General features: G+C 43.3%; 1 long non-coding RNA gene across 1 annotated transcript in view; it reads left to right on the forward strand.

The window, feature by feature from the left end:
• LOC117879224 overlaps window positions 1-20733 on the forward strand; it is a 107758-nt gene that overhangs the window by 3922 nt on the left and 83103 nt on the right. The window contains exon 2 of the long non-coding RNA XR_004646202.1: window positions 16570-16792. This is a non-coding gene — a long non-coding RNA (uncharacterized LOC117879224). The remainder of the gene's footprint in view (window positions 1-16569; window positions 16793-20733) is intronic.

The raw sequence follows: 20733 nt of genomic DNA on the forward strand, positions 1-20733 counted from the left end.
TTCTATCAGGTAGAAGAAACTGTCCTTCCTCCCCATCCCCCAAAAGACTGATGTCATCCCCTATTTCTAAATATTAAGCTGCGCTGGCTGTTGGAAAAACCGCTTGGCCAAAAAGCTTGAGTCATTCCTTTTCCTCCCCTTAAGGCATTGCTAACTACAAGCCAAACAAGGTGGAATAGTTTAACTTGCTCTCCTCCAGAGCAGCACACTCCTGAAAGCACCCTTATTACATTTGCATACTTCCCCTCTTCCCCCTCCCCCCACCCCCAGCCACCAGTGACTACCAACAGATGATACCTTGCTGAGCAATCCATTCGCATTTTATAACAGTGCAGGAGAATGCTTTGGTATCAATCCAGTCGTGAAGTTCAAATATTTGGGTTATGGATATTTTTTTTTCATGTGAGCTCTGAGCTACTTTTATTTGATTAGTGGGTATACATGAAATGGGAAATGCAGCGTAACTGTTCTGTTAACATTCAAAATCACATAGTTATGTGAGAGAATGTACACTCTCGCTGGAGTAAACTAGAAATAAAGTTCCTAATCAGGCTCTGGCAAAATACGACTAAAAACTCCAGAGAGCTTTTTAGTAAACAGAAACATGTAATAATGCTGGATAGAATCCCTGCTTTTCAAAGTGATCATTCTGGTTAGGGCTAGATAATGGGATACTCACTGCATTGATTTCCAGAAAAGAGAGGACAGAGTTAAAATGTGACTTAAGCTACCAATTGAGAAAAAGGTGGATAATTTCAGTGCAGTCTTGGTGGGTGTTTATATCACATTATAATTAAATTAGGGCACTGCATGGACTAGTCATCTAGCCACCTCCTGCATAGATCTCTATTTCCTCGGTCCTGTGTTCTTTTGCCATCTCTCCCATACACCTATTATGGGACAAATGTAAAACAGGACAATGCCAATAATATCAGTAATAATGCTTAGTGTTTATGTAGAACGTTTTCAGTGTTAACAAATGCTCACAGTGTCTCCATGAATAACATTAGGATTATAGGGACCATTACTTCACATCATCTAACTTTGATTAGGACCCCTTTAAGCATAGCTGGGGCTGGATAGATTAAGAGCTAGATGGTTGCTGGGACCAGTGATATGGCCCATGCAACGTAGAGGGGGTTGATTCAGCATTTGAACATTGGTGAACTTTCAGGACCTGGCCTATGGTGTTCCTACTTCAGGCTCTCCTTCACCAGCAGCTTCTTCCGATACCAAGTGCTGTGTGATACACTCACTGGGAAAGTTTGACTAAAATAGCTTAGAAACTATTATATTTGTGCAAGAGTCATGCCATTTATGTCAAGGCAGTTTTTGAGATGGGGAGTAGTCTTGGACACAAGTCAATTTGGCAGTGACTTGCTGGGTGAGAGCCACGATCCTCTTCACTCCCTCACTAACAGTGGAATTTACCCTTGTGTAGAGGGCCAGAATGAGCCTTAAGCACCATATAAGTCCTAGAAGCCCTCTGTGGCCCTGATCCTGCAGGCTGCCCTATGAGCAGGAATCGTGTGCCCATGTGAAGCCCTATTGAAATCAGTGTATTACAGGAGGGTGGGTAGGATTTACCAGCTCTACTCCATTTGCTATTTTGTATCCATCTATCATGCCCCTCTCTAGTTTGGCTCTTATCTAAACTAAATAGTCCTGACCTTTGTGCTCACTCTGGGTCTTTTACACACGTCTAAAAAGTTTTGTTCCTCTGGCTCTGAACCCCAGTCTCAGTAGAGTTACTCCTGTTTGACTCCATTGCATGTGACAGCAAATTATGACTAAGTATGAGGCATTTTAGGTCAGAAAAAGGTGGGGGTTATGCATTTTATAGCACATTAGAAAGGGGCATAATATGGAGTCACAGCTTTCTGATAGAGTGTGTGTAAAATATATATGGACAACATTTTCAACATCTGCACCAGTGGTGTTTAATCTGTGATTCTAGATCCACATGCAGTTCTCTTGCACTCCAGCAATTTGATCAGCATTTCACATTTTCAGTCACACTGTCTGTTCTTAGGCAGAGTGCTGATCAGAAGAGCAGTATCTAATGATTCAGTGCCGTGCAAACCCATAGATCTACTGTGATTCCCTCATATCCCTGCAAGCAGCCAGAAAGTGTGCAGAGGCAGGGGAAAGAAAACATTATCTGTCCTTCCCAGCAGCCAGAAAAAAGAGAGGACACATGCTGAATGGGTTTACAGAGAACAACAAAATGTTCAGGGTATGGTGTCTTGATGCTGCGACACTATGATTACATCCTAGTTGTGTTGCAACTAGGCAAATTCACTTTGATACAAATTTGCACTGTAATGTCAGAGCATCACTCTCACTTTGTGTTTGTAAACCACGCCTTGAATTGATCATGTGACTCCACAGCTCCAAAAGGCTGACTACTGCTAATATAAACACAAACACTAAGAGATCTAGTGTATCTGTAACGTGGAATTTTAAAGAATAATTTGTCTGTAATACAATCCGTTGGTTTTCAGTCCCAGTAAAAGTAGGTCCATGTGATGGTTAGTATCCACCAGATGGCACAAGCACTCCCCCTTTGTTAGTAGCTGATTAGTAGCTAGCAGGAAAAAAAGCCAGTACAATGAGTACATGATCAAAAGTTATTGTCTAGTACAGGGGTAGGCAACCTATGGCAGTGGCATTCACACTGCCCAGGTCCTGGCCACCGGTCCGGGGAGCTCTTCATTTTAATTTAATTTTAAATGAAGCTTCATTTAAATATTTTAAAAACCTTATTTACTTTACTTACAACCATAGTTTAGTTATATATTATAGACTTATAGAAAGAGACCTTCTAAAAATGTTAAAATGTATCACTGGCACGCGAAACCTTAGAGTGAATAAATGAAGACTCGGCACACCACTTCTGAAAGGTTGCCGACCCCTGGTCTAGTACTTGCACACAGACTTGCAATGTCTGGTTTACAATGTTTTTTTTATGTGATGGGTTTAATACCTTTAGTTTCTTCTGTGTAACTGATAATTCCTGCATTGTTGGCACCTTGCATCTGCAGGCCTTTACAGATGCACATTAATTAATTTTCATAACAGCCATAGAAAGAACAAGGTAAGTCACTTTGTTTAAGTGTGAGTGAACTGAGGCATAGAGGCCACAGAAGCTCAGTGGCCAAGTAGGGAATGCAGACAAGGACCCCTCTCCCCTAAGCTAACCACTACCTGACATTAAGGGATTAATAAAAATGAATGTAAAATTATTACAAGACATAAGCACGTCTATCCTATAGCCTGGCCAAACTGTGCTCAGTACAGTACTGGTGGTGGGAAATGCAGATGGCTTTATGCCACCAGTGTGGTTTCCCCTGCTGTTCTCCCAGATCCAACTTAGAGCAGCCTTTTGCTGCTGATTAATTCAAATACATCCATACTCTCCCTCCCCACACACTTTACCAAGTTTGCCTGTGACTTTGGTGTATGCTCATCTATTAGGGTTATTCTGTGGGGGGAGAGGAGGTCTGTAATTCTATCAATGTACTGCTTGTGTCACTTGTGTTCTCATATGGAGCTCTACTTCTCCCCCCTGCAAGTTCCCTCCCAATGGAGCTATCGTGCAGGACCTAGGTTCCCCAGGGCTGGGTTCTTCCAGCCCCAGAATCAAATGAACATACACCCATTAACAGAGCGTGTCTGAGAGGACCTGGTTAATCCGCACTCCCAAGCTGATCCCTTATATGTCCATGAACTCAGTAGGCTGGGTCTAGCAGCATTTCCAAGCTGTCACCCTCATGTGCCATGGGCACCACACCGGAATAGAGTACGCCTTAGCAGGTTGGGTCGAGCAGCACTTTCAATCTGCCACCCTTATATGCCCCTGGACAAAGCAGACTGGGTCGAACAGCACTTCCAAGCTGCCACTCTCATATGTCCCAGGTTCAGCATGTTCCTATCCTCACTTTCATGTTACACTTGTTCTGGTAGTAACCTACTTCATGCGCAAACCCCACAGGATTTTTGGGTGTGCAGGGACCTTTAGCTTAGGTACAAGGAGCGTGACTGCAGAGCGAATGGGGAAGCCAAAAAATACCCACAATTGGGGGCGAGGGAGGGGGGGAGAGAGAGAAGCAACCAGCTTAACCATGAAAGTTATTTATTGCCAGGTGATAACCATACAAGGGGAGCCAAACAAACAAAACAGTTACAATATTTAATCTAACTTAAATTTGATTACAAAAGTCAGGTTTAGAAAACTATAACTGATCACACAAGTCAGGGTCAGAAGGCTATACCTAGAGAGCGAGCAAGCTGGGTTCTTGCCACTCTGTGAAGCTTGAATCGAACGGGAATCCCAGGTGGTAGAGGTAGCTGAGGGTCCGGAGTGCTGGAGACAGGCAGAGCTCCCAGCACGATCAATCAGGAGAAGATGAAGTCCCAATGGATCCAGGCATCATAAGACTTGAGCATAGGTAGGGGGTTTTGTCGGGGAAACAACAATGGTTCAAGGGAGAACACTAGATTTGTTTATGTGTAAACTGATGGCTCAAGGGAGTATACCAAAGTTGTTTTGTTCAGCTAGACAATAGGAAGACATGCTTCTGACAAAGTGGGTATTCACCCACGAAAGTTTATGCTCCAATACATCTGTTAGTCTTAAAGGTGCCACAGGACTCTTTGTTGCTTTTTAGACAAAAGGAACTGATCATTCCTGGCGATGGGCGGTGTTCCTTGGAGGGAGCTCACAATGCAATTAGGGAACTTCAGTATTTTGGATACCAATAAAGGATTTATTACTAGAATTGGTCTGATAACGACTGAGCTGGGTATGTGCAGCTGTGGGTTCATTAACATCTGGATCAGAGATCCCCCATCATGCAGTGCTTCCCTGCTTTTCTGGTCCCAGAGTTCCATGCGGTTCTTGCCTTGGAATCTCTGTTCTCCATTCTGTATGCTAAGGGAGGTGTCTCCCTGTCCTATCTTCGATGCAAATGAGGCTAGGGGAGTTTCTGTAATCCTGTCACCCTTATCCCAGGGGTTTAGGTGTGTCTCCCACTGCCTTTTCACTGATTTTTTTGTAAGTCTTTCAAGCAGAGGCTTGGGGAGGTGGGTTTGGGAGGTCTTTCATGAGTCAGGCTGAGTACTGCACCCTGGTTCCCCAAGAACACAGAGCTGACAGGTAACACCTTCATATCCCCTTTTAGGTATCTCCGTGCAATGAGCAAAAATAAATGTATAAAACATATACTAGCAGGAACTTCTATGCATAGCTGGTCTCTGGCTTTAGAAAGAAATGCTAAATGCTAAAAAAAAAAATCACAAAATGCAGACAAGCTTTTTTGTATGCATATATTATGGTAATACTGCTAGATATTCTTACTCATTATATTTGAGTCAATAAATACCTATCTACAGATTTTAATCTTCAAAGTGCTGCCCAGACATTAATTAATGAATCTTCAACACATCCCTATGAGATAGATAAGTTTAATTATTTCCATTTTACAGACGGTAAACAGGCACAGAGCATTTAAGTGATTTGCTCAAGGCACCACAGGATTTTTTTGTTTTAAATGTACATGTTGCTATGTATTTGCTTTGACCTATGTATTCTCCAACATAATGTGCCTTGCACTTGGAACAGAAGGGGGTGATGGTCTTTAGTTCGTGGGACAGTTCATTCCACAGTCTCAGACAGTTCTGTCTTTTGCACAGACAAGCTTTACACTTATTGCTAAGAGTTCCATTGTGCTAGAGGAGCCCAGTTGTTGCCCACAGTCTTCGTCTTAGCACTTTAGGCAGTATTTTAGATATACTGGGCTCTGGCTCTGGAGCACCTTGAAGATATGGAGCTAGACCTTGAACTTGACTCAATATTTATGGGACGCCAAAGTAGAGAGTGGAGGACAGGTTTGATGCATCCACGGTAGAGAGTGTCGCCGAGGAGATGCGCTACAGTGTTCTGTACTAGTTGGAGTTTCCTAATCCATGAAGGCTTCATGTCCAAGTATATTACAGTGGAGTATTCCAGCTGAGAGGTGATGACAGCATGAATAAGTGAGGCTGGGTCATCATCTTCTAGGATCTGTAACATTTTCTACCATCTCTGGTGGGCTAGGAGATTTTGACCTGGAAGATCCTAGAAGATGATGATTAGGAAACTCCAACTAGTACAGGTCAAAATCTCCTAGCCCACCAGAGATAGTAGAAAATGTTACAGATGCTGCTATGTGAGAGTTTAGCATTTGTGAGGAATCCAAGAGTACTTCTAGGCTGGGGACTGAATTGACCAATTATTAGTGTGCATGCATGTGCCTTCAACTAGAGGAAACTGGACCATGGCTGCAAACTCTTCAAAATACTTTCTTTTGTCCACCAACATCTCCTGTCTCTCTTGAGTTCAAGCTTCAACCAGCTGTTGCTCATCCATGAGCTGATGATTGAGCAAATCCCAGCAACACGCTCACCCTGCTACTATCTAGGGTTTGGTATTGAATGTGGAAGGTGTTCTGAATACTATGGGCAAATTACATTCTCATTGGTCTGGGGAACAAAATCATTTCCTTTATTTGTGTATAGAATCTGAGTTCTCAGTTCTAACATACCGCTCAGTAAACTGGATATCTCCATTCCTACTGCATACACATCCTTGTAAACAAAGCTGAGATACTTGCTGTGGTGGACTCCTGCCTTGGTCTCCAGGCTATGTTGTACTGTACAAAGCTGGGAGCCCCTCTGTTTACCCTACTCCTTCATTTTCATCCCTTGAAAATGAAGCACAATGAACAAAATGATAAACATTAATAGTCCATGTTCTCTAAGGGTACGTCTATACTTACCCGCTGGTTCGGTGGCAAGCAATCGATCTGGGATCGATTTATCACATCTTGTCTAGACGCGATAAATCGATCCTGGAAGTGCTCGCTGTCGATGCCAGTAATCCTGCTCCGTGAGAGGAGTAGGCGGAGTCGACGGGGGAGCCTGCCTGCCACGTGTGGACCCGCAGTAAGTACCTTTAAGTTTGAACTAAGATACTTCGACTTCAGCTACGTTATTCATGTAGTTGAAGTTTCGTATCTTAGTTCGAACTGGGGGCCTAGTGTGCACCAGCCCTAAGAAGCTTCCCCTCCCCCATAATCTTTTGTTGAAGCTGTTTTGTAACTTTAAAATGTTATTTATGAGACAATTGATCCATGGTAAGTGTGCTGTGTGTAGAAAGGAGGAGAATTAAATATAAAATGTGAGATTGTTGTGTATGCCAAAGAACCTGGCTATTCCAGCATTTCTGGGCCAAAAGATATATGCTTCACTTCTACATTTGGGAGCCAAGTAGATTAGCAAAACAACCACATTACTTTCCAGATAAGATTGTCTAGCCTTCAAAAATGTGGTTAGATCAAATTTCTCTGTTAAAAATACCCCCAAATGCCTGTGTTTTTCTTGGATGTATGTGCTATAGAATGTTCTTGAGAGATCACCTCCAGATCCCACAGCTCTTGCCACATGACATGGGGAGGGTGTGGTGGCTCCAGGAATGGAGCCATGGGCATAGCACTCTGGAGGTTAGTTAGCTGAGAATGGAATCCAGATTTGCATTTGGAACAGATGAATATGGAAATAAGATCTAATTAATAAAGCAGATTGATTGCACAGTCTGTAAAGTATTACAGCATCATTGGCAGCAGGGCTTTACTTTATTAGTCCAGGATCAGTAAATAAGTTGGAAGGTAGAATTCAGCACAAGAAATGGAAGTTCTGTAAGAGCCTAAGGTAGTTCTCATACTGGAGAACACATGACACCACTAATTACATAGCTAATAAAATTATGGGCACTTAAAAATTGTTCTTATGGTGTATTAGCTCTAGTCAGTTATTTCCATAATGTGCATTTCTTTGCTATCGCAGTCTGCTGCCATCTGGTCTCTGGTTTTATGTGAGAGGTCAATTCTGAACCACTTTAGGCAATTATGCAGATATGGTTCCAGTGTAATACTGAAAAGTAATGTTGCTGCCCCTTGCTGTTGAGCCATGCAACAGTAACATTGCCCACTATACTGCTATATTTGCTCATTCAGATCTGCTCCTTCCACTGTAGTTAATGAGGGGGTAGGAGAGAGGCTTTAACATCTTTAAAAGATCCTGTGTGTGTGTGTGTGTGTGGAGAGAGAGAGAATTTGTATACAAATGGTGTGTAATAGTCATCACATTTCATCCTGATGAAGATGATGTGCACTCTTGTTATGCCACCTTGGTAACTTTTTCCTATTTTTGGTGACCAAGGAAAGTGGTAGTGTAAAACCAACATGTAAAGATGTGTCTGGAGTCAACTATCACTAACAGGTCAGGATCCTTCTGTATCTGACTCAAACAAGGCAGGCAAAGCCTACTCTGCGAAGTCTCCATTGCCATGTAAACATCCCCTTACTCCATATTGTCAGAGAAGATTAAATGGTTCTGGATTGTAATGTCTTGGTGCGATTTTTGGATGGTTTCCTGAATGAGGTATATTAATCTGGGATGGCCACATTCTAGCTTTTCACGATTAACATAGGAAGGAAAATGAAGCAATAGTGAGTTCCACTGAAGACAAATGATGGTTGTCACTTTTAACCCTTTAACCGACTCCTTAACATTCTCTGATGGAGATCACTATGAACATAGCCATGTTCTTTACTCTCATGGGTTGTCAACACTTATCAGATGAACATTCAGTTCTCTTTGGGTAGCATCATTTTTATTTTATCAGTTTGCTCACTGCATTTCTAGAATGATCTGAGTCAAGTCTTGTACTTACTTCATTCCTAGATCTCAGTTGTTACTCTCCATCTCCATCCCTTTAAGATATGTGATTAATTATTGCAATTTTCTGTGTCCTGCCTCTTGGACAATTGCTCTTCATTACAAATATCAGTACCACATTGAAGTAGGCAGCCTGTGACTGTGTGCACTTAATAAACAGTGAGTCTTATTGCAATCTGAGTTTTCTCTATATCAGAATTGATGAAGACCTAGGTCTGTTGCCTTTCTAATGTTCCCAATTGATCCCTGAGGGGAATATACATTTTATATGTTTAAAAAAAAAAATCTCCAGGCTTTCATCTTTTCAGTAGACACCAGTAAATGTGTATGTGTTTTTATTTATTTTATTGCCAACAGTCTTAGCATTTAAGTAGCAGCACAAATTCCTGGAAGGGAATTATTAAAAACACAGATGAAACACAGACTACATATTGGTAAAGTCTTTCTTGATTCCTTAATCCCATATTACAGATAGATGTGGGTGAAGAAATTGTTGATCAATTTATTATTATTTTTTTACGATGGTTAGGTACCCTAGCACATAGGCCTTCAGCTTGTAAACTCTTTATTTAATTTATATATATATATATATATATATATATATGAGTAATTTTACAGGACTGAATGTATGAGAGTCCTTCAAGGGCTATATACATGATGTTGCTAATGTGCATAAGTGTTACAGGATCAGGGCTGGAGATATGAATGTCTTTAAGCCCAAGATGAACTTCATTTTTTACAGACCCAATAAGTAGAAGGGCCGCATGCTAGTAAAACTGTCCCTCCTGCCAAGGACCTTTAAGGTTATTGACATTGTTGGGACTTTCTTCTTTTATCCAAACTCTCAGATGTTTGATTGCCAGATAACACCTCTAGGTTCTGATTTGATTTTAGCCCAGGCTGGTGGTGGTCCTGGAATCTAGCCAAGATTAGCAGGTGATTCAGAAATAAGAAGGTTAATATTGTTAAAGCCCAATTCAGACAGATATTAGTCATTCTGTGACTGCTACCTGTAAATAAGCTGCAGTCCTCAGGCTGTGTTATTTGTCATTGTTCTGCTGAACTGTGTATGGATTGGGAAGGCACATTTAATAGTCTCTCTGCCATCTTTTCTTTGTCTAGAAATAATTGAGCTAAACCCTAAGAGACTTTAAAAGCTTCATGTTTATTTTCAGATAGTGACCAGATGTCCCTATTTTATAGGGACAGTCCTGATATTTGGGGCATTTTCTTCTATAGGCGCCTATTACCTCCCACCCCCTTGTTGTCTGGTCACCCTATTTTCAGAGCAAAGTTCTGGTTCCTGCCTGCAGCCTCACTAATGGGCTGTGGAGTTCAGAGTGGGAACAGGAAGGAACAGAATACTGCCTCCAGGTCCTGGAACCGCAGAGGGAATGCATTGTGTCTGTTTCTAGCCACAGGGGAGCAGTAGACTCTGCAGGCAGTGTGCACATTTTCTCTTCTCCCCCCCCCCCCCCCCATAGGTCTGGCAATTTGAGGGACTCGCATAGCTTCAGATCGCCTAGTGACCTCGTTTTCCCCCCCCACAGCCTCAAAGTAACCTTGCATACTATTGCACATGGATACATGTAGCCTCCCCTCCCCCCCCCCATCCTTTGTCCTATGTGGGCATCCTGCATCTTGCTCCTCCCTGTATAGCAGAAATGTACCATTTCTATTGTCTATGAAGACTCATGCAGTTGGGGGGAAGGGAGGGGCCAGATTTGCCTTTATACATCTACTGTAGGTGTTCTTTGGTTTTGATTGTGATTGGTTTGCCATTTATATGAACTATTTTGTGTACCTTTCAGACTCTGATCCTATAAGTTATTGTCTGTCTGTTTACATGTTACTAGAATGTTCACTTAAACCCAAACCACCCTTTCTTGGATTTTCTTTCAGAAAACCTCAGGACTGGCCCAGTCCATTGCTGATTCAAAACTCCCAACACTTTTTGTTTGTGGTGTGTCACATCAATAGCAATAAAGTTAACAGTACAGGGAATTCTTTATTTGTAAACTGCAACACATTTCCAATAATTGAATTTCACTTTCAATAAGCCTGATTACAAAACAAAGGCATTGCATGCAGAGGAATTACCCGGGAGGTCTTGGGGGGGAAGGAAGTGAGTGGGTAAGTTAGGGAGCCGCACAGAAAATGTCTAGTGAGAGAATCTTTTTAGAACTAGCATAATTCTATTGAGAAGATAGAGGCTAAGGCCTGGTCTACACTACGACTTTAATTCGGATTTATCAGCTTTAATTCGAATTAACCCTGCAACCGTCCACACAACGACGCTATTTATTTCGATGTAAAGGGCCCTTTAAATCGATTTCTGTACTCCACCCCGACGAGCGGAGTAGTGCCAAAATCGATTTTAGCAATTCGAATTAGGGTTAGTGTGGCCGCAATTCGATGGTATTGGCCTCCGGGAGCTATCCCACAGTGCATCATTGTGACTGCTCTGGACAGCAATCTAAACTCGGATGCACTGGCCAGGTAGACAGGAAAAGCCCCGCGAACATTTGAATTCCATTTCCTGTTTGCCCAGCGTGGAGAGCACAGGTGACCACAGATAGCTCATCAGCACAGGTAACCATGCAGGCTGATAATCGAAAAAGAGCACCAGCATGGACCGTGAGGGAGGTACTGGATCTGATCGCTGTATGGGGAGAGGATTCAGTGCTTGCAGAACTTCGTTCTAAAAGACGAAATGCAAAAACTTTTGAAAAAATCTCCAAGGGCATGATGGAGAGAGGCCACAATAGGGACTCAGATCAGTGCCGCGTGAAAGTCAAGGAGCTCAAACAAGCCTATCAAAAAACAAAGGAGGCAAACGGTCGCTCCGGGTCAGAGCCGCGGACATGCCGCTTCTACGCCGAGCTGCATGCAATTCTAGGGGGGGCTGCCACCACTACCCCACCTGTGTTCGTGGATTCTGGGTCGGGGATAGTCTCATCAGCGACGCCTGAGGATTCTGCCGATGGGGTAGAGGAGGAGGAGGAGGAGGAGGAGAATGAGCTTGCAGAGAGCACACAGCACTCCATTCTCCCCAACAGCCAGGATCTTTTTATCACCCTGACTGAAGTACCCTCCCAAGCCAGTACCCAAGACTCTGACCCCATGGAAGGGACCTCAGGTGAGTTTACCTTTTAAAATATAAAACTTGTTTTAAAAGCAAACGGTTTTTAATGATTACTTTGCCTGACTTTGCATTCGCGGTCAGTTCAGCTACTGGAAAAGTCTGTAGCTACTGGAAAAGTCTGTTAACGTGTATGGGGATGGAGCGGAAATCCTCCAGGGACATCTCCATGAAGCTCTCCTGGAGGTACTCCGAAAGCCTTGCCAGAAGGTTTCTGGGCAGTGCATCCTTATTCCCTCCTCCATGGTAGGACACTTGACCACGCCATGCTTGCAGCAAGTAATCTGGTATCATTGCCTGACAAAGCCTGGCAGCGTATGGTCCCGGTGTTTGCTGGCATTCAAGCAACATCCGTTCTTTATCTTGTTGTGTAATCCTCAGGAGAGTGATATCACTCCTGGTAACCTGGTTGAAATACGGGAACTTAATTAAGGGGACAGAGGTGGCCGTTCCTACTGGGCTGTTTGCCTGTGGCGGAAAATAAGTCCTTCCCTGCAGTTAGCCAAGCGCAGATGGGAAATTGGCCCTGAATTTTTCGTGTTTGGCTAGCAGGGATCTTCCCTGTTACCAGCCACGCGGTGGGGGGAGGGGTTCCGTGATCATCCCAGAGAATTCATGGCGGGAGGCGGGGGTGGTTAGTTTGTTTTCTGGTGCTGCTGAATGTTAACAGAAAAACCGCAGCACTCTACTTGCCTGAAGGGGCCCAGACAAGCCCCCGCCCCCACTACCCCCCCCCACTGGCTGAGATTGGCCAGGCTTCTGCAGCACTCTACAAGCTTTGCTTGGTATGTGGGAAAGGAGGGCGCAGAAGCTTACCATGGCTGCATGCAAGCCGAATTCTGTTGCCCAGACCTGTGATCTCTAGCAGCAAAGCCACAGGCACTCAGCATTAAGAGGCAAAATGCGACCTTGCACAGAAATCACATGTGCTATGTAATGTGAACAGTGTTGGTCACCGTGAAAGAGTATAAGCATTGTTCTGCAAAATGTAGCTTTTAAAACAATTCTCTCTTTTTTCCCCTCCCTACAGCAGCTGCAAATTCCTCAAGCCTCCCTCCTCCATCCCAAAGGTTATCACAGATAAGGCGTCGTAAGAAGAGAACGCGAGAGGAGATGTTTTCGGAAATTATGGAATCCAGCCGCAGTGACAGAGCTCATGTGAATGAGTGGAAGGAAACAGTTTCAAAGTATAGGAAAGAAGTCAGTGAACGTGAGGAGAGGAGGGACCAACGTGAGGAGAGGAGGGACCAACGTGAGGAGAGGAGAGACGCTCGAGATGAGAGGTGGCGGCAGGAAGACCAGAGGATGAAGGATGCAACGCTGGGGCTGCTCCGGTGTCTGGTGGAGGTTCAGGAACGGCTGCTGGAAAACAGACTGCCGCTTCAGCCCCTGTTCCACCCTCCCTCCTCCCCATGTTCCATAACCCCCTTCCCCCACACGTGAAAGACCGGGGGGGGGGGGGGAGGCTCCGTACACCTTCCCATTCCACCCCAGTAGACAGCCCAAGCAAAAGGCTGTCATTTTTTAAACCTTTTCTTTGTGGCTTTTTCCTTCCCAGCAATCCTCCTCCCAAATACCACCCGGGTTCCCTCCCTCTTTTTCTAATCTATTAATAAAGAATAAATGATTTTTAAATGATAGTGACTTTATTTGGTTTGAAAGAAAGCTGGGGGAAGGGGCAGGGCGGGTTCCTTACAGAAAATCAGTCAGTAAAGGGGGAGGGTTTTCATGAAGGAGAAACAAACAGATATTTCACACGGTAGCCTGGCCAGCCATGAAACTGGTTTTTAAAGCTTCTCTGATGCACAGCGCTTCATGGTGTGCTCTTCTAATCGCCCTGGTGTCTGGCTGCGCGTAATCAGCAGCCAGGCGATTTGCCTCAGCCTCCCACCCCGCCATAAAGGTCTCCCCCTTACTTTCACAGAGATTGTGGAGCACACAGCAAGCAGAAATAACAATGGGGAGATTTCTTTGGCTGAGGTCAGAGCGAGTCAATAATGATCTCCAGCGACCTTTTAAACGGCCAAATGCACATTCTACCACCATTCTGCACTTGCTTAGCCTGTAGTTAAACAGCTCCTGACTCCTGTCCAGGCTGCCTGTGTATGGCTTCATAAGCCATGGCATTAAGGGGTAGGCTGGGTCCCCAAGAATAACTATAGGCATTTCAACATCCCCAACGGTTATTTTCTGGTCCGGAAAGTAAGTCCCTTGCTGCAGCCCTTTAAACAGAGTAGTGTTCCTGAAGACGCGAGCGTCATGAACCCTTCCCGCCCAGCCCGCGTTGATGTTGGTGAAACGTCCCTTGTGATCCACAAGTGCTTGCAGCACCATTGAAAAGTACCCCTTGCGGTTTATGTACTCGGTGGCTTGGTGCTCCGGTGCCAAGATAGGGATATGGGTTCCGTCTATTGCCCCACCACAGTTAGGGAATCCCATTGCAGCAAAACCATCCACTATAGCCTGCACATTTCCCAGAGTCACTACCTTTCGTAGCAGCACCTGAGTGATTGCTTTGGCTACTTGCATCACAGCAGCCCCCACAGTAGATTTGCCCACTCCAAATTGATTCCCGACTGACCGGTAGCTGTCTGGCGTTGCAAGCTTCCACAGGGCTATCGCCACGCGCTTCTCAACTGTGAGGGCTGCTCTCATCTTGGTATTCTGGCGTTTCAGGGCAGGGGACAGCAAGTCACAAAGTTCCATGAAAGTGCCCTTACGCATGCGAAAGTTCCGCAGCCACTGGGAATCGTCCCAGACCTGCAACACTATGCGGTCCCACCAGTCTGTGCTTGTTTCCCTTGCCCAGAATCGGCGTTCCATGGATAGAATCTGCCCTATTAACAACATGATCTCCAAAGCACCGGGGCCTGTGGTTTCACTGAATTCTGTATCCGTGTCTGTGTCCATGTCCTCATCATACTTGTCGCTGCGCTGCCGCCGCCGCTGCCTCCTCGCCTCGTTTCTCTGGTCCTGGCTGAGCATAAACTCCACGAGAACGCGCGAGGTGTTTACAATATTCATGACTGCTGTCTTGAGCTCAGCGGGCTCCATGCTTGCCGTGGTATGGAGTCTGCAGTGTTCACCCACCCGGGAAAAAAGGCGCGAAAATGGTTGTCTGCCGTCCGTTGCTTTCATGCAGAGAGGGAGGGAGGAGGTGAGGCTGTACCCAGAACCACCTGCGACGATGTTTTTTGTCCCATCAGGCACTGGGATCTTAACCCACAATCCCAATGGGCGCGGGAGACTGAGGGAACTATGGGATAGCTATGGAATTGCTACCTACAGTGCAACGGTGCAGAAATCGACGCTAGCCCCGGTACTTGGACGCACACCACCGAAGTAATGTGCTTAGTGTGGCCGCATCCATTTAGACTTTATACAACCTGTTTTTCAAATCCGAATTATCTAAATTCGGATTAATCCCGTAGTGTAGACATACCCTGAGTCATCATTTTTGATAATAAATAGTTCTTTAGGTTTTTTGTTTTACGGGCCGAAGGTAAAGGGAAGATCTGTCTATCTATAGTGCTCCCCATCCCTATAGTATCTGAGTGCCTTCCACATAAAATCAATAGTGAAGTCCCTAGTGGATGTCATGGATTCTCTGGCTTCTCCCCCTTTTTGGGATAAAACCTGTTTGGTTAGAGGTATTGTTTGTTTTTAGTTGGTTGGTTGGTTGTCTTGTTTGTTACAGATTTGTATTTATTTTTGAAGGGAGGTGCTGTAAATGTCATTCTTGTTATGGTGGAAAGCTTTTTTTTTGTTTGTGGTTTGATTTTTTTTTTTTAAGAGGGAGGTTTTGCAGCATTATTTGTCTGATCTTCTCCAGTAACACATTTCATAGCCAGATCCCCTTGACTGAGAATGTTTTGCTTTATCTCCAGCTCTCAGTGCTTTGTCCAGGACTTTATAATCTGCATTCTCCCAGAGGAATGCAGCTATCTAGGCAATACAGAGGTTGAAAATGGTGACTGTCTGGTCAGGGCAAGTCCATGTTATTAAACTTGCACTGGTGTAAATAGATTTCAAATTGATCTAGTTACGATGGTGTAAACTCCCTATTACAGACCAGGCCTGATCAAGAAGATGCCAGGGGTCTCAGGGTGCTTTCATTTACGTTAACATTAACCAGGAGTAACTCCATTAAGTCAATACCTGTTTTGGTGTAAAAACAGGTATAAGTAGGAGGAGAACCAGGCCCTGAGAGGCCAAGTGCTTCTGAATATGAACTTGAGTCTCCTGAATCCCAGCCTGGCACCATACACATTGTGCCATCCACTAACCACTAGATCAGCCTTCTCTGACAACAGACTAGTGAACACTATTAGAATTATTCACTTCAGATACAAACCAGGTGGTTAATTAGTGACATAGTGTGTACTTTGAGGGTTGAGATTATAATATGAATAATAGTACAAAGACTTGTATCTAAACTCTCAATTAGAGAGACTTTTGATTTAGTAATAATTTCATTTCCCCCATTTTGTGCTTTTCTTTCTCAAAATATTCCAGGCAAGCTTTCTATCTCATAAGCATAAATACCAACTTAAAATGCTTGCTATTTTTTCTTAAATACTTAAAAATATCTTGCTGCCTTTTCCCCAGAGATCCTGCTATATTTCTGTTTGTTTGTTTTTTCTGTGCAGATTAATGAGTGCCAGAAGCATCCATCCATCAGCAGCAGTGGGTTCTACTACATGACAGTACTATGATGTGATTGATGCAAGTGCAGTTGCATCCTCCTGAGGCTTCTCAGCATGACTCATCATAAAGTCAGAGGGATTTGGAAAGATCCTGGCTTTCCAGGGAAGAAAAATCCTCCATTTGGAGAAAGATGATCTGCCTTATTTAAATGGGAAGCAAATACAGGTGGGTATGTATATGCTCCTCTTTGGCATGACCTGTGGAAAAAACTTCCATTGCAAGCAAACCATCTCTGCTTACTTGTTCAGCCTGGCGGAGCAGAGCTTTCTTCTTCCCAGTGCTATAACACACAGTGACATACGCTCCAGCATGAGAAGGCTGCTGACTGTGGGGTTCAGGGACTGGGAAAGGATTTGGGAGCTCTGAGTTTAATTCCCAGCTGTTCCCCAGACTTCTTGTATAAGATGAACCAGATTCCCTAATCTCTGTGTACCTCATTAGTCCCCTTTGACTGGTGAGGGACTAGTACTTCCTTTGTTTTGTCTGTTTAGATTGTATACTCTTTTGGGTGGGCCCTGTCTCTTGCTATGTTTTGCACAGGATCTAGCATGATGGGAACTGGCTCATAATTGAGGCCTCTAGGTGCTACTATAGTGCAATTAACAAATAATATTAATATTAATAACACATGCTGTAGGCTTAAACAGGAACTCCCATTTGCTCATGTAAGTCTTCTGGAGTTGTTAACATTCACTTCAGAAAGAGAGCTCCTTCATTTCCTCTACTCATTCCTCATTTCCTGCAGACCCAGGAAATGAATAGGTTTACTTACGGGTTTAGTCCCACTGAAGTTGATGGGGCTCTTCATGTGAATAAAGTTGTTCACATGCATAAGTGGATACAGTAGTCTGCCATTGTTTGGGAAGTGGTTGCTTCCATGAAGGCTGAACCCACCAAGTCAGGTCAGGACCATCCGGGTATTTGCTTCACTATTGCACTGACAGCCTGACTTTCAGAAGTGTTGAGCACCTACCAATCTCGCTGAAGTCATTTGGAATTGTGGGTGCTCAGCACCTCTCAATGACAAGGGTAAGGAAACTGCCTGTGACTGCATTTTGGATGGTTTCCCATTGTTTATAAGGCAATGTTATGTACTGTTGCAAAATAAGGAAAAGTGGGATAGGATGTCTGGTGTAAATCAATTTAGCTACCTGGTCCATTGATTTTTTGAAAGACTGATAAAGATGACAAAGGCCAAAACAAACATAGATGACTGTTAGTGGTGAGAGGAAGGCTTTCCAATGTTAGTTTAACGGTATACTGTGTGTAACATATCTTCTTTGTTTGTTAGATGGAACCTCTGGAATCTACTAGGAAATCATAAAACTCTGCCCTCTGTGGGGAAAACACATCAGATATCTGAGCCTTAATTGAAACCCCAGCACTCAAAGGAGATGCCTATCATAGCTCACCTTGGAACAAGAAGTGTTTCAAGCAAACATAAGTAGATTTTTACTTCTAATTTTGTTCTTACCAGCACTGGAAGTCTTTAGATCTAGAGAGGGACTTAATATCATAACTTTCTCTGATACAGCTTTCTCCCTGGGGGAATCCCAGATGTTTTAATAGCAACAATTCATAAAACATGACAAGAAAGTATTGCTTAGATCCAGTCCTCTTTTCCTTTGTAGCCTGTCTTGCAAACTGTTTATTTTTTAGATCCTTTGTGGATATCTTCCTGGTTGGCTTCATTAGGACTGGGTTGTTATAGTTTCTTAGATTGGAGGCAGGCTAATACTGTGACTGCCTGTGGACTGTTTGACAACAAATGATGAGCCTTACCAGCTGGCAAAGCTTATTCCTAGACAATGTGTAAATGATCTCCCTCTTCTGAGCACCTGAAGAAGGGCTTTAATTTTTTTTTCTCTCTAAAGCTTAACCTCTGCCACTTCTGCTTTTAATCTTCACAGAGGAGGGATTTTTCCTTTGAATTGCTTTCAGGAAGCTTCAGGCCCCTCTTAAGTCCCAGCTCATTACTAAAATGTGTGGGTTTGAATTTTTTATTATTATTTTTTTAACTCTCCATATAGCCATACTGCAAGGCATTTAGCATATGCAGGCAAGTCTGGTCTGGAGCTAGTAAAGAGCAAATGTGTTGTAGAACTGCTATGTAGAGAAAGGGTTTGTGAAAGGAAATACCCTGACATGCAGTTTTCCCCGATGAGATCTCTCAGTCATACCTTTCTAAATAGCAAAATATGGCTGGTGTCTTCCATCTTTTTAAGTAGCCAAAATGAATGTCACTTCTGTTTCTAGAATAAGTCTTTCATCACAGATGTCCTCCATCCACATTACTCTTACTTCACTACCAGGAAGTCTTTGGTTTAGGTGTAGATTAATTGAGTGCTAGCCAGGATCTTATTTTGTGTCTCCTCCTGTAGAGCCATTCCTGGATATAAGCAGAGTCCATCAATCTTATTCCATTACCCCAGGAAAAAAATCCTCCAGTAAAACTAAGAAATTGCTTTAGTTTCATCTTTTGCATTTTGGCTAAAATTAGAGGTCTTTCTATTGGAAGCATGATGCTTGTTGTATATAAAAGCAATTGGCCCTTTGGTTTAATAATAATGATGAGTGAGAGACCTGCAAAGTCCTCTGAATACAAGACTTGGGTGTTGCTGCAGATTGTTTTCAAGTGTGCAGCAGTATTAATAAAAAAATGTCACTTAGAATGTATAGTACCTTTCATCTGAGTAACTGGCTGCTCTCTACAAAACCAGAGTTAATCCTTGAAACACCCAGGTAAGGTAAAGACATGTACTGATAATTTGATCATAGGCACAGAAATGTTGTGGTTTGCCATGGACTCACTATAGCACCTTGGGAAGAGCTGGGGATAGAACCTAGAAATCTCAGCGCCCAGACTGCTGCTCCATAGCCTAGGCTAAACTACCTCTCAGTTAAAAAGCACACAGAAGTATTAGTTTAGAAAGGAAAACAGTATGAAGGGACTTACTTAATTGATGTACTGAACACTCTGAAAGGCACAGGAAGAGCTTCCGAGTCTCCCTTTCACCTTTTGTCAAAATATAAGAATAAGGAACTGCTATGAAATGAAAGGTCATTATATTATGAAGAAATAAAAGAAAATATTACTGCATGCTCTGTTTGGTCCCTGAACCTCTCTGGGACGAGTGGCCTAATTCTTCCAAGCAGCAAGAGGAGACAGATCAAAATTACATTTGCAACCCTATTTCTCTCCTGAGATCAGGGATTTTGCTTGAATTTAATGCTCTTGGAAGTTGTACCACTCCTGGATAGAGAGAGAGAGAATCAAAACTAACAGGAGTACTCGTGGCACCTTAGAGACTAACAAATGTATTTGAGCATAAGCTTTCGTGGGCTACAGCCCACTTCTTGGGATGCTGTAGCCCACGAAAGCTTATGCTCAAATAAGTTTGTTAGTCTCTAAGGTGCCACAAGTACTCCTGTTCTTTTTGCGGATACAGACTAACACGGTTGCTACTCTAAAAAGAATCAAAACTGAATCCTGAAGAGGAAAGGAGTGGTAATAGGCTTCAAAGCCTTTCACCTCTAGGTTGCTTGTTGAAATCTATCCAAGGCTAATAGTTATCTAAATAACCTTCTGATGGTGGTCCAGTAATCTATGTGCAATGACGTTTTTTTTTTTTTTTTCTTTTTTTCATCTCATCTAATTCCTCTTATCAGTGCCACCATCAGAAAAACAATCACCAGAATTGGTATTGATTAACATCCATATTGGAAGTCTCTGAAGAATAGCTAAGGATTGAGAATGCAGGGAGGGTGAACTACCCGCACACAACTAGAGGTTATATTTCCAGAGTGGGGAAGTGTGCAGTAATTCTGCCTGCTCTCTGAATAAGCAGAGGGCTTCATTTTCCAGGAATATTGGCCACTATCTTTGCAAGTACTAAATACTTTCTCTCAAATAGCCAACCTGTATTACAAAGGAACAGATCTATCAGTTTTTACTCTGGCAAAATTAGCAGTGATTTCAGTGGGAATTTTGATTGAGTAAGGACTGCAGGATTTGGTCCAAAACACGCAAATGGAATTTCCCAACTCTTTTGTCTTAACTCTGAATTTCCTGGCTTTAATTTTGTATTATGTGGTTTAAAAATACA

Source organism: Trachemys scripta, chromosome 6, assembly GCF_013100865.1.
Source record: "Trachemys scripta elegans isolate TJP31775 chromosome 6, CAS_Tse_1.0, whole genome shotgun sequence".
Lineage (NCBI taxonomy): Eukaryota > Metazoa > Chordata > Testudines > Emydidae > Trachemys > Trachemys scripta.